Below are 16,683 nucleotides of genomic sequence, written 5' to 3'. Positions count from 1 at the left end.
TGTCCCAGAATATAAAGACTGACAGAGCCAGAGTGACAAGAGCCATGCTAGCCGAGTTCTACAGTAACCTGATAAAATCACTAGAAGGTGTGCCTCCAGAGAACATAATAAATTTTGATGAGACCAATCTTACTGATGATCCAGGTAAAAAGAAAGTCATAGTGAGGCGGGGCACTAAATATCCAGAGAGAATCATGAACTCAACAAAATCCTCAATATCTATTATGTTCTCTGGAACTGCATCTGGTGTGTTACTCCCTCAATATGTGGTGTATAAAGCTATCCATCTTTACGATACCTGGACTGAAGGGGGCCCTCCTGGAACACTATACAATAGGTCCCCCAGTGGATGGTTCGACTCGTGTTCATTCGATGACTGGTTCCACAAAATTATCCTCCCCTATGCTAAACGCAAGACAGGTAGAGTTGTCATTATAGGAGACAACTTGGCAAGCCATGTATCACCCAGTGTTATTGAGTCATGTGAGAAACATAATATCTCCTTTCTTCTCTTACCACCTAACTCCACGCACGTGACACAACCTCTCGATGTTGCTGTGTTCCGGCCTCTAAAAGTGCACTGGCGTAAGATCCTCGAGAACTTCAAGAAAACTACTGTTGGTAGGCTGAGTGCTTCATTACCTAGAGACTGCTTCCCAGCACTACTGACCGAACTGGTGGATAAAGTTAAAGGGACCATTGCTGACAACCTACGTAGTGGGTTTAGGAAGTGCGGCATTTATCCTCTTGATCCACAGAAATCCATCTCAAGACTTCCAGAAGATTCAATCCAAGATACAGCTGATACTGGTACACCAGGACCATCTACCAGTACTGCCTTAGACGGCTCAGTGTTGGAATTGTTGAAGGACATGAGGCATGGAACCAGTCAGTCAAGCTCAAGTCCAGCTATAGCGAAACCAAGGCAAAAGAAAAGGTTGAATGTGTCACCGGGCATGAGTATTACTACAAGGGCACTACAAAATGAAACAGAGAGCCAGCATGAAGAGTGCGAAGTTGATGATCCACAACCCCAGCCACTGCAGCCACAAGAGGATACAGCAGAGATAGCAGCACAGCCTTCCACTTCCACATCTGCACCCAACCATGAAGCACAAGCATCTCCCCTGACAGTCACCTCTACCCAGATTATTGGGGATAAAGTTGTTCCCTCAGATTGGGTAGTTGTGAGGGTTCCCTTTGATACCAAAGACAGATATAGGCATTATATTGCTATCATTGTTAAGGTAAAACCAGAAATACATGTCAGGTTTCTCAAACACGTTCAGGGTACACCTCACACATTTGTATACCCAATGGTTGATGACAGCAGTGACATAGACAAAGAGGATATACTGAAGGTGTTACCAGAACCAACACTTGACCGAAAGCAAAGGATGATTTTTGATGTAGATGTGAACCTTTGGCCTAAGTAATGATAATAATTTTGATATAGATCTGTAAGATACCATAGTCAGTACTACCAGTACCAAAGTTATTGCCAATAAGGTGCCTTAACCAGTAATGAGGTTTATTTTAAAGAAAAAAGTGATACTATATATTTAGTTACAGTATTTTATACTGGTAGTTAAGGAATAGTTTTTTGTACTGATGTACTACAGTTAATATGTTCCATGGTGCCTTCATAACATGTGCCAGTGTGTGCATGTGTCTGTTGATTTGTGTGTGTGTGTGTGTGTGTGTGTGTGTGTGTGTGTGTGTGTCTTTAGAACCTGTAAGAAATGTTCAACATCATATTATGTTATTTCGGTATGCATTTGTTGAGTCAATGAGGTACATACTTGATAATTAAGTGAAGTTTTGTTTAGGAAAATGAGGACAGTTCCTCTTACAGTTTTGGGTATATGCAGTGCATTTTTATTTTATTTTTTCATCTCAAAAAGTTCGTGAATAGTTCTTAGTTCTATTTACGGCCAGAATACCTCACTACAATGTGATATGATGCAATTTAATGTGATATGAAATTACGAGCTCCAAAAAGAAGATATTTTGGGATACTTCTCTATATATATGTATAACTCTGGTCACGAGTGCCCAATATTTTTTTTTACATTTTTTAAAAACTTCTCAAGTGTCCGAAGTTTGGCCAGTGTGTCCAGAGATAGATCCCATTAACCATTCTCATGTTTAAAGGGAAAATACATGGATGTCCGAAGTTTGGAAGAGCTGTCCGAAGTTAGGAAATTTGTTCCTAACTTCGGACACTTGAAAATGAAAAAAAAAAAGCACAAGTTTAGCTTGGCTAATTTTTTTAAATATATGGATTTAGTAGGTACTCTCCCTGGCTACCACATGACACCAACAGGAATAAAATTGCACCATTCTACAAGGAGTTATTCATTAAAACACATAAAAAATGTCCGAAGTTATGGCGTTTTACGGTACTGCATTAACCTTGAGGCAGATGACACAGCTGCCTTGCACCTGCCATACAAATGCCACAGCCAGTTTAGTCTCCAAAGTGTTTTTTTTTTTTTTTTTCTTTTATACAGTAAAGTGCTTTATACGTACTGTATATATAAATGACAGACCAGAGGAAGGAAAATCAAATGAATAAGAAAAATAATCCATACACCAGATTACAGGTGTCCTCCATTTTAAAAAATCTGTAACAGTTGGACTTGAAATTCCACATGTAAGATAAAAATAACATGTTAAAATACTGTATGTGTATGTATAGTGGCAATCCACTATTTACATTTATGTCACTATTTACATTAGTCACTGTTCACATTTATGGCAGGTTGTCATGCTTGGGTACATACAAGCCTGTTAATATGAGTACAGTGTCAAGCATGTCTGTGCAGTGTGATAAATGGTTAGGCATCAGTAGCATATAGGAGAATGGTTAGCTACAGTGGGCAGGATAAGTTGCTGTGGAAGAGGTGTTAAGAACCCTCCTGTATCCCTAAATTCCTTCATTAGAAATCCATCCCTCCAGCCATCATCCAATCTTGTATTGCTCCATAAGGAGTGTAGAGGCCCAGGGCTAGGCAAGTTGGTCATGGCATTTAAGCATTACAAGAGCAATAAACCCCAATCACCCTTGGATATAAACCTGCACCGGCTCAATCCATTTAGAGCACCATAATTACTTACTAAACCACCAGGCGCCATAATTTGGTTATATGGTTACCACCCAGCATAGTAAATGGTTTCCTGGTGTACAGGAAACCATTTGGCTTGTCACTCACTGTAGTCACCTGTAGGCTGAAGGAAGAGGAAAGAATGAAGGAAAGAAAAACAGAAGGAAGGAAGGAAGAGAGGAAAGGGCAGACACCCAAAGCAGCACTACATTGAGTGAGTGGATGGTGAGTGCCCCCACTTACCCTTATAAATTTATTATGCATATTCCACTTTAACTCACTCATCAGTATCTTACTGTTTTAGTATCAATGATTTGCCTCAGTAACGTACAGGAAAATACTTAGGTAAAGTGTACAGGAAGAAGTTGTGAAGGAAGACGTACAAAGAAGCTTGTATGTTATCTAAAACCCATCCTGAGCCATTTATTATGCATATTGCCCCCTAAGACCATCATGAATGCTGTGTTGTGTCAGTGTTGACAAAGCTTATATCAGTAATGTACAAGAAAATCGATGTGGTGTGCTGGATAAATCACGTAGGGAAATGTGTTAAGATCTCACTAAAATACTGTGTTGTGTTTTGACTTTTTGCTTATTTATTTATTTATTTTTATTTTTTTTCGTACATGGTGTTGTGGTAATTGTTTAGATATTTCAGGAATTGTTATCATCAGTTAAGGAAGCTCCCTAGCACCTTTTCCTCAGCTATTTATTTTTGTTTCTGGCTGGTTAATATTCTTTTGCACCTTGCTTATGTAGAAGATGATGATATTGGAATGATTTAAGAAACACGGAGGAGTATAGTAACATATAATAAGTGAGATAAATCACTTGGGGAAAGGTGTTAGGCAGACTGTTTTTCTCCCTAAGGTTATCAATAATTGTGGCACTGTAATGGTTGAAACTTGGACTTGTATTCTCAGTTAAGGAAGCTGCCTAACACCTTTTCCTAACTGATTTAGGTTTGTTTATTACACCTTACCATTTTCTTCTGTTACAAAAATCATTCCAGTACCACCATACTCTGCATATAGGGTACAGAAGCATATGAACCAGCCATATCCCAAAATAAATAACTAAGGAAAAGGTGTTAGGGAGCTTCCATACCATCAGAAGGCCCATAGATTGGTTGGGCTAGGTTAAGTTAGAAATTTGGTTAGGTTAGGTTAGGTGAGGTGGTAGAGTGAATTTCTTCATTATTATTAGTATTAGTATTATTACTGGTATTAGAATGATGTGGATATGATAGGAAGCATTAGGAGAAACACATTGAGGTTGACGAGGAGAGTGTATGTGAGCGAAATGAAAGGGGGGAGAGGGAAAGGGAGGCCAAGGATGAGATGGAGGGATGGAGTGGAGTGGTTTGTGGGAGAGGGGGATGTGAGCTGGGAGCAGGGCAGTGAAATGTTAGGGGACAGGATGAAATGGAGGTGATTTGTTTGGGTCACCCCTCATGGGATTGAGGAGTCTGACAATAGATAATTATTATTATTGTTGTTGTTATTAATTATAATTTATTCTTAGGTCAAAAAATAAATTCTGGAATATGATGATGATGATTTTGATGGTGATGATGTGGATATATATGCCTCATCCCATTCTTTGGTAGGGAAAGAGATGATGATGATGATGATTTACGTGTACCTTGTTTGTGTCTAAGTACAGTACTTGTTGCTCACTGGACCCTACTTCACCCCATCTTTAGGTGGGAAAAAAGGTATGCATGATGATGATGATGATGCATATATTTGGTGTGTAGATGTTTTAGGGGACAGGGAGGGAGTTGCCGGACACATACCCTTGTATTGGTACTGCTTAGTGCAGAAGGTGAGATGTGTGAACATGGGGGTGGGGTTGTGAAAGATAGATTAAAAAACACTTGCGACAAAGTCATAAGAGTGAGATGTCAGGAATAAGGCACTGAATAAGGAGGCTGCCAGAGATCGAGTGATGTGGAGAGCTGCCATGAGTTGATGAAGGCAGATGCATGCTAGTATTTAGAGTCTTTGTGAACGATACGATATGATGATTGCTTACTATAAACATTACGATACAAGTACAGCATAACTGGTTGTATCTTTTCCTGCTTATTATGTTTATTCCTCCCACATAAGTCTGCTACAGCCCATCCTTGCTGGGTAAATTACAATATAAATTTCATGTCCATTTTTACAGCTTTCAAACTTCCATTAATGTTTTAAAATTAAGATTGCCAGAGGTTGCTTTGTTGACTGAGAGGAATGGGGGCTGAACATTTTTTTTTTTTTTTTTTTTTTTTTTTGGGGGGGGGGGTAACAGCTCAAAAATTATTCCCTGTCCACCCTTGTCCACCCAGGCCAGTATTCTTGAGGGGTGAGGATGCTTACGAACACTACTTCCTTTGTGATTTACTTTGCATGCTACTCATTATTAGTCTTGTATCGTATTTATTTCTTTTTTATCATCAACATCAGAGTGCATCAATAGTATCAAAGCAATTATTACACTGGCACATGCGGAAATAAACCAGCAAGGAAGAGGTGTTAGGGAGCATCCTTATCTGACAAGAATTATGACCTACTGTATTAACACAGGAGCTGACTCACCTTAACCTAGCAGATGTCTGTTTGTATGATGTGTTGGCATGCACTGAGTTGAGACATGTTGCAGTGAGTGCACGCATTTGCAACAAGTCACACTAAAAGCTCAGTTTGCAGGGCATGGGAGCAAGAGGAAATGAATGCTTTAATTAACCCTGTGTGGAACCTGTGTGATTGGTCTTATGAGGCAGCCTTGTGTTTATACTTAAGGTAGACTTGACTGAACCTCCATCCCCTCCACATCCCTGAACCATCTCAGTCTACACCTTCCCCTCACAACAGCAGTACATTCTAGTCCCCTCAACATCCCCAAACCACCCCAGTCTACCCCTCCTCAATGTACCCCTCTTCCTCACAACGACAATACGGTACTTTAAGATCCTTTCAACATCCTCAGATCATCTCAGTCTGTCCCCCATTCATCACAACAACATTCAAGTCCCCTCAACATCCCCAAACCATTTCAGTCTACCTCTCCTCCTCACAACAACAGTATTTTCAAGTTCCATCCTCTCAGCTGTTCAATCACCCAGTGGACTGCTAACTTAAGTCTTCTACATCCTGCAGTCCACCATCCTGTCAGTCCTGTTGGCTTATGACCCTGGCACTGGCACCATCAGAAATATTTCAGTCAGTCAATCAGTCAAACCTTCCATGGGATAAGGAGGAAGTTGAGACACTTACTGTACATAACCTAGTGCCATAACCAGTTGATTATTTCCTGGTAGTTGCTGGAAACTGTAGAAAGAAAAAAATCTGAGATTTGTAATGTTATTGTTTAAAAACATGTGTCAGCTTGGATTTTGATTCCATGTATACTTGCAGCTGAGTTTCCTGCCTAAGAGTATATACTGTACTGTATAGTGTCCCCATAAGTTTTATACCTTGACTTTGTATTGTTTGTAAAGGCACCAACATGCTTGCATGCATCAACCTTGGTCACCTAATGGCGGCTCTTCACACTGCTTTATCTCTGGCAGTCTCCCTAGTCAGTGCCTTACTTCTGACTTGACACTCATATGTTAGGGAAATGAAAGAGGCGGGAATTATAAAAAAAAAAATAAAATAAAATACTCAACATTTGTCCAAATTTCAACTGTTTTGGAGCTACAGTAATTGATGATCTTATGGACAAAAATGGTTTCATAATTTACCCATAAGGTAATCAGTAAGTTCAGCTCCATGACAACTGAGATTTGAACCCAAGTTGATATAGCTTTTTTTTTTTTCTTTTTTTAATTCCCTCATTTGTCTGTTTTAGAAGTTATGGCCTTTCCTCCCAGGACAACCTGTATGTGTGTATTATAATGGCTGGCTTGATGTGTAGGATGAGGAATAGTGATCATCATCATCATCCAAACCTCTTTACCCAACCAAGGATAGAGTAAGATGCAGTCGAGAGAGCAAGAAAAAACTGTAGGATGAGAAATCATCGTCTTCATCATCATCATCATCATCATAATCATCATCATGCAGACTTTTTTTCCTGCCAAAAGATGGGGTAAGGTAGGATCCAGAGAGCAACAAGTACTTAGACACAAACAAGATACAGGTAAGATCATCATCATCATCATCACCTCTTTCCCTACCAAAGAATGGGATGAGGTGCATATATCCACACCACCACCATCATCATCATCATCATCATTATCCAGAATTTATTTTTTGACCTAAGAATAAAATAATAATTGATAATTAATAATCATGTGGTAGGTGGGGGCGCTCACCATCCACTCACTCGATGTAGTGTTGCTGTCGGATGTCTGCCCTTTCCTCTCCTCCATCCTTCTCTCCTTCCATCCTCTTCTGTCTTCCTTTACTTCATTCTTTCCTCTTCCTTCTGCCTACGGGTGACTTTACACTCCCTCTTCTGTCTTTCTTTCCTTCATTCTTTCCTCTTCCTTCTGCCTGTGGGTGACTCTACACTGAGTGACAAGTCAAATGGTTTCCTGTACACCAGGAAACCATTTACTACACTGGGTGGTAACCATATAACCAAATTTTGGCACCTAGTAGTTTAGTGAGTAATTATTGCGCTTCAGTCGGATTGAGCTGGTGAAGGTTTATATCCAAGGGGTGGTTGGGGTTGATTGCTCATGTAATGCCACTCAGGGATGAGTGAGGCTGGTCACTCTCATCTTAAATGTCGGGACCGACAACTTAGCCCCGGGCTCCTACGCTCCTCATGGGGCAATGTAGGATTGGATGATGGATGGATGGATGGCTATTTATATTATCCATGTCTCTGTCTTTAAGACTGTATTTATCACAGTCTAATAATAGGAAAATTATAGGTCAAACTTATCATTAACCCGTCACGTCCCGAGGCTTTCCGCACCTCCGACATCCCTCAGTCCCGAGGTATTTTCGAAATTTTTTTTTTTGGCTAAAACCTTCGCTTTTGGTGAGAAACATCGAAAATTCATAGAGAAATCGCTCACCTGAGGTTTAAAGTGCCCAATCCAGGTAGGAGTTCCTCCTTACCTGAGTGGGTTTTCTAACATGCTGGCACCAAAGAAAACGAGTTCTTTGGGAGGGTAACTATTTTATCCACTCATAAACGGTACTTATTTATTTACTTGGTACGAATGTATATGTAGTATGACAGTATATTGGTTTTCAAGCAGTAATAAAGGCATTATAAGCATTGTTTCACTCACTAACTAATCACCATACCTGACCTATTTTTGCCACACTACCTGATCATTATTTCTGGCTGTTTCTTCTTCTAATGCTATGTAAACATTGTCCTCCACATTGTCATCGATTGGGGAATCACTCTGGCCCTGAATAACTTTACTAGCCAGGTCACTGGTAACAGGTCCTTTGCCAAGACAATGTCGTGAGGGGGGGAGGGGGGAGGTTATGCAGTGTAAGGCATTGTCCCTGCTTGGTATCTTGTACAGGAATAGAGGAAGGTGTCCCGTGTATACATACGAAAAATCACGTGCGAAAATTGAAAATTGTGCAAATTAGCGACCTTGCAATTGCACGACGTACTGGTACGTCGCCGGGACTGGCAAATGCAAATCGTGGTGACGTACCCATACGTCGTCGGGACGGGGCGGGTTAAGCAGACCATGAAGTACATGTTTTTGTGTGTGTGTGTCAGATTGGACTGATTCATTGTGTATCTGTGTTGTGTGTGGCTCACTTTGTTGCCATTAATCTGTACTATTGAAATATCTGCTGATTTATTGTTATTATTAATACTCTTGTTCTTATTATGAGATGGAGGGATGGAGTAGAGAGGTATATGAGAGAGGGGGGGGGGTGAGTTGGAGGGAGGACAGCAAAATGGCAGGGGACAGGGCAACTTGGAGGCAATTTGTTTGCAGCCACCCCTTACAAGATTGAGGCATCAAGCTATAGGTAGATAAATTGATTGATTATTATTATTATCATTACTATTATTATTATTCTGATGTTTTGTCTCTAGACCCAGTCTCTCCTCTTTATGGGAGAAAAGAGGTCTTGATGATGATTATGTTATTATTATTATTATTATTATTATTATTATTGTTGTTGTTGTTACTGGTGGTAGGTGAGGGTGCTCACCATCCACTCACTCAGTGTAGTGTTGCTTTGTGTGTCTGTCCTTTCCTCTCTTCCTTCCTTCCTTCCTTTTCTGTCTTTCCTATTCCTTCATTCTTTCCTCTTCTTTTGCTGGTGGGTGGCTTTACACTCCCTCTTCTGTCTTTCTTTCCTTCATTCTTTCCCCTTCCATCTGCCTGTGGGTGACTCTACACTGAGTGACCAGCCAAAAGGTTTCCTGTACACCAGGAAACCATTTACTTCTCTGGGTGGTAACCATATAACAAAATTATGGCACCTGGTGGTTTAGTGCATAATTAGGCGCTCCAATCGGATTGAGCCAGTGCAGGTTTATGTCCAAGGGATGGTTGGGGTTTATTGCTCACGTAATGCCACTCAGGGATGAGTGAGGCTGGTCACTCTCATCTTAAATGTCAGGACCAACTTGCCTAGCCCTGGGCTCCTACACTCCTCATGGGGCAACATAGGATTGGATGGTGAATGGATGGATTATTGCTACTGTATTATTATTGTTATCATTATTATTAGTAGTATTAGTATTAGTATTATGTGTGTTAGTATATATGTCTGCATATTGAACCAGCCCTTCATCTGTCTCTGTGTACCTCTTCATACATGTGCCTATTCATCCATCTTTATACTAACCATTTATGCAGCTGTCTGTCTCTATACACAACTGTCTTTCTTACCATGTCTTTCCCACTGACTTTAACCTCCAGTCTTTTAAAAATGTGTCCAGGCATCTTAGTATCAGCACATTGTTTACTCTCATGTTAACTGCCTGTAGAATCCATCAGGTGTATCATTAAGTAACACCAGCCTAGCAGCAAACTCTCATCCCTTTTCTGTTCAGCTCTCAAACGCAAGTGTTAACCCTCCCAGTCCTTTATGTATGCAACAGGTCAGCTCTGGAACTGTCTTCCTGTGTTTGTATTTCCTGCTGCCTATGACCTCCGGTCTTTTATACACAGTGTGTTCAGGCATCTCGATATGAACGTATTTTGCATTTGGCTCTCCTTTGTATTGTTGTTTTTTTTTTCTTGAAAGGAACGGTTTGCGGGCTCGTGGTCTTTGGTTCCTTGTTCATGCATTAAAAAAAAATGTCATACACACACACACACACACACACACACACACACACACACACACACACACACACACACACACACACACACACACACACACACACGGAGAGAGGGTCCTTCCCACTCCATGTTTATCAGCAATCTCTGTATAAATGATTGATGGTATGTGTGTATATGATGTCTATATGTATATATGTGTATGTACAAATATGTATGTATGGTTATGGTGTATGTATATATTATTATAAATGTATCTAACTTACGTATATTTGTGTGTGTGTGTGTGTGTGTGTGTGTGAGGCCTCTCTTTATGTGTGGGTATAGTGTATGAAGTAAGTATGGTTGTTTGCTTGTGGAGTTTGTGTTTGTGTAAGTTTCTTTTTGTTTTGTTTTTAAAGGTTCCAACATGCTTGCATGCGTCGGCCTTGGTCACCTAATGGCGGCTCTCCACGCTGCACAATCCATTGCAGCCTCCCTGTTCAGTCCCTTAACCCTAAGGTCACACTTAATGACCTCGTCCCATGTCTTTCTCGGTCTGCCCCTCATAACCCCACCCCCAATATTAACACTTCTCACCTTCCTCACCCAATTATCTTCCCCCCATCCTCTGCACATGTCCAAACCATCTCAATCTACCTCTCCTCATCACAACACCAATACACTCCAGTCCCATCCTACCTCTCAACTCTTCCATCGTAAACCCAGCCCCCCCAGACCTTGCACACAGGGATGCACTACACATCCACCTAATCATTGTCATTTCTATACGTCTGAGCCAGCAAATATCCTCCTCCACTACTGCCCAGGTCTCACTACCATACAGCATTACACTCCTAACACATGCTGCATACAAAGACCCCTTAGCACATAGGGAGAGCCCTCTCAATGTCAGAAGAGGCAAGAGCTCCCTGAACTTCTTCCAACCACTTCTCACCCTAGCCACAGAGCTAGCTCCAGCCCCACCTCCAGCATACAACATGTCTCCCAAATAACAAAACTCTTCCACACACTCAAGAGATTCACCAGCAAGTTCAATCCTTTCACACCTGACAATCTCCACCTGCTCTCCCCGACACGCCATACACATAAAATCAGCATTATCTCGCAGTCTACTTCTGATACCACTACATCTCTTGTGCACTCATTTATCACAAACACCGCACAAGATGGAATTACTTGCCACGCCCTTGTGGCAAACTGCACATGGCCACTCTCCCTTATCTTTGACAGTACTGCCACCAACCCTAGATATCATTACTTTTGTTTTATCTGCATTTACCCTTAAGCCCTTGTGCCCCATACCATCTCTCCACTTCCTAAACCTTTCTTCCGCCTCCCTTTCATTCTCTGCAATGAACACCAAATCATCAGCATACAACATCTCCCACGGGAGTCCATTTCTAAAGTCACGTGAGAGGGCTTCATGTACCCTGATAAACAACATGGGACTCAAGACTGACCCCTGATGCACACCAACATTCACAGAAAACTCATCGCTCAAATCTCCATTCACTCTTACCTGGGTGTGAGCACCCACATACATAGCCAAAACCACCCTAACCAGCCACTCCTCCAAGCCAAGCTTTCTCATTGCCCACTTCACCACCTCTCTAGGGACTCTGTCAAAGGCCTTTTCCAAATCAACAAAAACAAAATAAAGATCCCTTCTCCTACCAATATATTTTTCCTGAAGCTGTCAAACAATGAATATGGCATCAGTGGTCCCCCTACTTGGCATAAACCCAAACTGCATCTCATCAATATTCACTCTTTTCTCTAATCATACCTTCTAAAACTCTCTCCATTACCTTCATTATCTGATCTAAAAGCTTTATACCTCTATAATTTCCTCTTTCCTGGGCATCACTCTTCCCTTTATGCACATTTACAATTACACTCTTCAGCCAGTCATCTGGGATAACACACTCATAAATAATCATATTTATCAGGTAATTAACTAACTTCACCCCTATCGCACCTGAGGCCTTCAACATTTCGGCAGTTAACCCAGACACACCTGCTGCCTTCCCCACCTGCATCCTGCCTATTGCCTCACTCACAGTAGCAGTATCAATCAAAGGCCAAGGGCCAAACACTGGATCTGCTGGCTCCAAACCTTCCCTGTCCCAGTCAGACTCCTCATTCAACAACAGACTATAATGCTCTCTCCATGCATCTTTAATATCCTCACTGTTCACCACTACCCTTCCATCATCATTCTTCACACACTGCTCACCTATAATTTCCTGATTATCCCTCTTCATCTGATTTGCCACCTTATATATCATATTTTTCCCTTCCCCATGATTTAGGTTATCAAGTAAAAGTCTCTGTGACTCAGACTTTGCCCTGTATACCTCTCTTCTAGCCCTACGCTTGGCAGCCAAATATTCCTCTTTGCTACCACTCTTCTTCCATTCCCGGAAAAGCCTTCTTTTCTCCTTAATTGCAGCTTCTACACCCTCATCCTACCACCAAGTTACTTTATGTCTTGGTGGTCCTCTTGCCCAACTACATGTTACATCAGTAACTCTCAAGAAATTGTTCTTGAGGGCTCTGTACTGTTCATTAACGCCTATGTCTACAGCTCCCTGTTCAGCCACCACTCTCCTCAACTCACTATAGAAGGCATCCCTTACTACTTGGTTTTTCAGCTTCCATATTTTCCTCCTAGGTACATAAGTCCTCTTTTTCATCACTCATTCTTTAAGCACCATATCACAAGTCAATAGTTTGTGCTGCTGCACACATTTATGTGTACATATATATTGGTGTGGTTATAGTTTGTATGTGTGTACAGTAGACCTAGACCCCCCCCCACACACACACACCACACCACACCACAATACGTGCGTGCGTGCACACACACACACACACACACACACACACACACACACACACACACACACACACACACACACACACACACACACACACACACACACACACACACACACACACTCCTTAAACAATGAACCAGAATGTGATAAATCCCTTATAATTACAATGACTAAAAAGTTGTACCTTTATTGATACATGCTATATTTTTCCCTTCAACAAACTGATGGTTATGGTCAGGTACAAAGCCTCACATACAGTACACAGTTGTTGTTTCACATATACAATCAGCCATGTACAAAACTAGTCCTTTGTTTGTTGCAAGACAGCCTTTGTACTGAGCCTTATCAGGTGTGTTGGTGTCAGTGATGCAACACTAGTGTGGTGGTGCAGGTCAACCAGCAAGTGAACTACAGTTGGTTGAAGGGAAAATTATATCATGTGTCAATAAGGGTATAACTTTTTAGTCACCGTAATTATAAGGGATTTATCATATACCGGCTCACTGTATAAGGAGTGTGTGTGTGTGTGTGTGTGTGTATACATGTATGAGAGAGGGATGGCTTGAGTTGGGTAGAGAGCAGTGTGATAGTGGATGACAGGGTGACATGGAGGTGATTGATTTGTGATTACTCCTTACATGTTTGACATTAGATAGGTAGAGAGACAGACAGATAGATAGATTGATAAATAAATAAATAGATATGAGAACAATGCAGATTTGTAAGTTAAACTGTCCATGTAAGGTGAATTGTCTGTTTGTGTCACCCATCTGGTCTTTGAAACACAGTGTGTCCAGGCATCTCAAAATGAATGCAACTTGAATTTGGCTCTGTTATTTTGCTATTATATTTTCTTGGATGGAACAGTCTTCTTGGCTTCTGGTCTTTGGTTCCTTCTTCCTTGCATTAAAAACAATTCTGGCAGAGCTCTTCCACCCCGTTTATGTCTGGTTCTGTAATGGAAGAGTTAACTGATATTCCTAGTCCTTCATGTAATCAACAGTTCAGCTCTGGAACTCTCTTTCTCTGTCTATACTTCCTTCCACCTATGTCCTCCAGTCTTTTAGATGCAGTGTGTCCTGGTATCTTGAATGCATCTGATTTTTTTTTTTTTTTATTCCTCTGGCCTTTGGTTCTTTCTTCTTTGCCCAGAATAATAAAAAATGAAGGGTAGGTGCAAGGCCATATCTCCAACTGGGGCATTCCAACCACTATACCACTAGGCATCCATCCATACATAATGGATTTAGACATTTATGCAGAAGTCCTTATGTATACTAAATTTGTCCACTGTAGCTTGGCCTAAAATTACCATCTTTCCATCTTTAATGCTGAGTTGTAACACAGTGATGCTAGTCATGAAGAAGTGCTGTAGAAAGATTGTAGATCTGTAGTAAGCCTCATTCTACCGTCAGGCTGTGAAATGACCTGCAAAAGCACAAAAGTCTTGGCCAAGTTAAGGTGAAATGAATATAAATGACAAGATTTTAACATGTAGCCATATTTGTGTTGGTTGATATAAGTTCCATGTACACCCTTCATATTAAATACCAAAGCTCTGTGTGTACATTGCCAGCATGGAGAAAAGGTAATTCTGGCTCTCACTCTCCCTCTGACACAGACAGACATGTAGAGGTGTATGATATATAGGAGGACTACTGGGCCTTGGGAGCAGGCTGTGAAGCTATGCCCAGAGTTGAGCACATAATATATATATATATATATATATATATATATATATATATATATATATATATATATATATATATATATATATATATATATATATATATATAGCATTTACACTTTCAGACATAGTACTCTTTATACAAACATCCCTGATCAGTGTATACTTTGCTAGCATGAGAAAAACATGATTCTGGCTATCACTCTCCCAGCCATGATTAAGTGCAGTTCTGTATACATAATGATGTATTGACTTCCCACAGTAATCTGCTCCATATGTACTTTCCCAGCATGGGGAAAGGGGTAATTTTGGCCATCACTCTCCTCCTGACACACACAAACATACCCAACAAACATTTCCACTTTCACAGACACTCTTAACCCATTATATACATTGCCAGCATGGGGAAGGGTTATCTCTGGCCATCACTCTCCTCCTGACACAGTCTTCATCAGTACAGCAGTTCCACTGTCACATGCATCACTCTTCATACACACACCTCCTACACATTCATACTTTGCCAGCTTGGGCTTTGGCAGATCATTTTTGCTGTTGCTCTCCTTCCATGGATAAGGGACGGTACCATATTCTCATTGGTTAAGGAAGCTCCCTAACACCTCTTCCTAGGTGATTTATTTCGCTGACTATTCCTTTCTGTCCTCTGTGTCATTTTAATCAATACCACCATACTCTGCATAAATAGCTTACAAATTGATATTAACCAGCCATATCCAAAAATAAATAACTGAGGAAGGGGTGTTAGGGAGCTTTCTTAACCCACAAGAATGCAGACTAAGGTGTGATCCTGTATGCATAATGGTATACAAACTAGCTGTGTATACCCAAAACATACACTTGCTATTGTATTTTTCATTATAAGAGAATCTGTCCGTTATTATGTTTGTTGCATTGTATTTTATGATCTACCATAGCTTTGAAATATTTCTATCTATCTATCTATCTATAGCCCGACGCCCTAATCCCACAAAGGGTGGCTGCAGACAAAACGCCTCCAAGTCGCTCTGTCACCCACCATTTGACTACCCTCCCCCCAACTCACCCCCCCCCTCCCTCATATACCTCTCAACTCCATCCCTCCACCTCATCCTCGGTCTACCTCTCCCTCTTCCTCCGTCCACCTCACCTACATACACCCTCTTAGTCAGTCTTTCATTCTCCATTCTCTTCACATGTCCAAACCACCTCAGTGTATTTCTCCTAATCTTCTCAACCACATCCACCCCACAACGTTCCTTCACTTCTTCATTCGTCAACCTGTCCCTCCACGTCACTCCACATGCTCCTCTCAAGTAACTCATTTCCACTGCTCTCACTCTTGACTTAGTTCCCCTCTTGCAAGGTCCACGCCTCGCTTCCATACGTCAGGGTAGGGATCACAATACTATCATGCAGTGACTTCTTAACTTCCATACTCACCTCCCTATTTCTCATCACTGCTTTCAGTGTACCAACGACCTTCCTTCCCTGCTGTATCCTTTCACGCACTTCATCCCCCAAAGTTCCATCCTTACTCATCACACTACCCAAGTACTTGAATGCACTCACACTCTCCATATCCTCACCATCCAACCTCACTGCACACTCTGTGACTTCATTCCTCTCAAACACCATAACTTTACTTTTGTTTACATTAACTTTCAGATTCCTCCTCCTACACACTGTCCCAAATTCATTCACCAAGCCTTGCAACTCCCATTCATCTTCACTCAAAAGTACAGACGAGGAGAGTGTACGTGAGTGAGGTGGAGGAGGGGAGAGGGAGGGGGAGGCCAAGGATGAGATGGAGGGATGGAGTGGAGAGGTATATGA

The sequence above is a fragment of the Coenobita brevimanus genome, chromosome 78, assembly GCF_032717465.1.
Source record: "Coenobita brevimanus isolate Jiangsu-jjx chromosome 78, ASM3271746v2, whole genome shotgun sequence".
Taxonomy (NCBI): domain Eukaryota; kingdom Metazoa; phylum Arthropoda; class Malacostraca; order Decapoda; family Coenobitidae; genus Coenobita; species Coenobita brevimanus.
The sequence above is the reverse complement of the archived record's forward strand: the minus strand, read 5'-3'. Positions refer to the sequence as shown.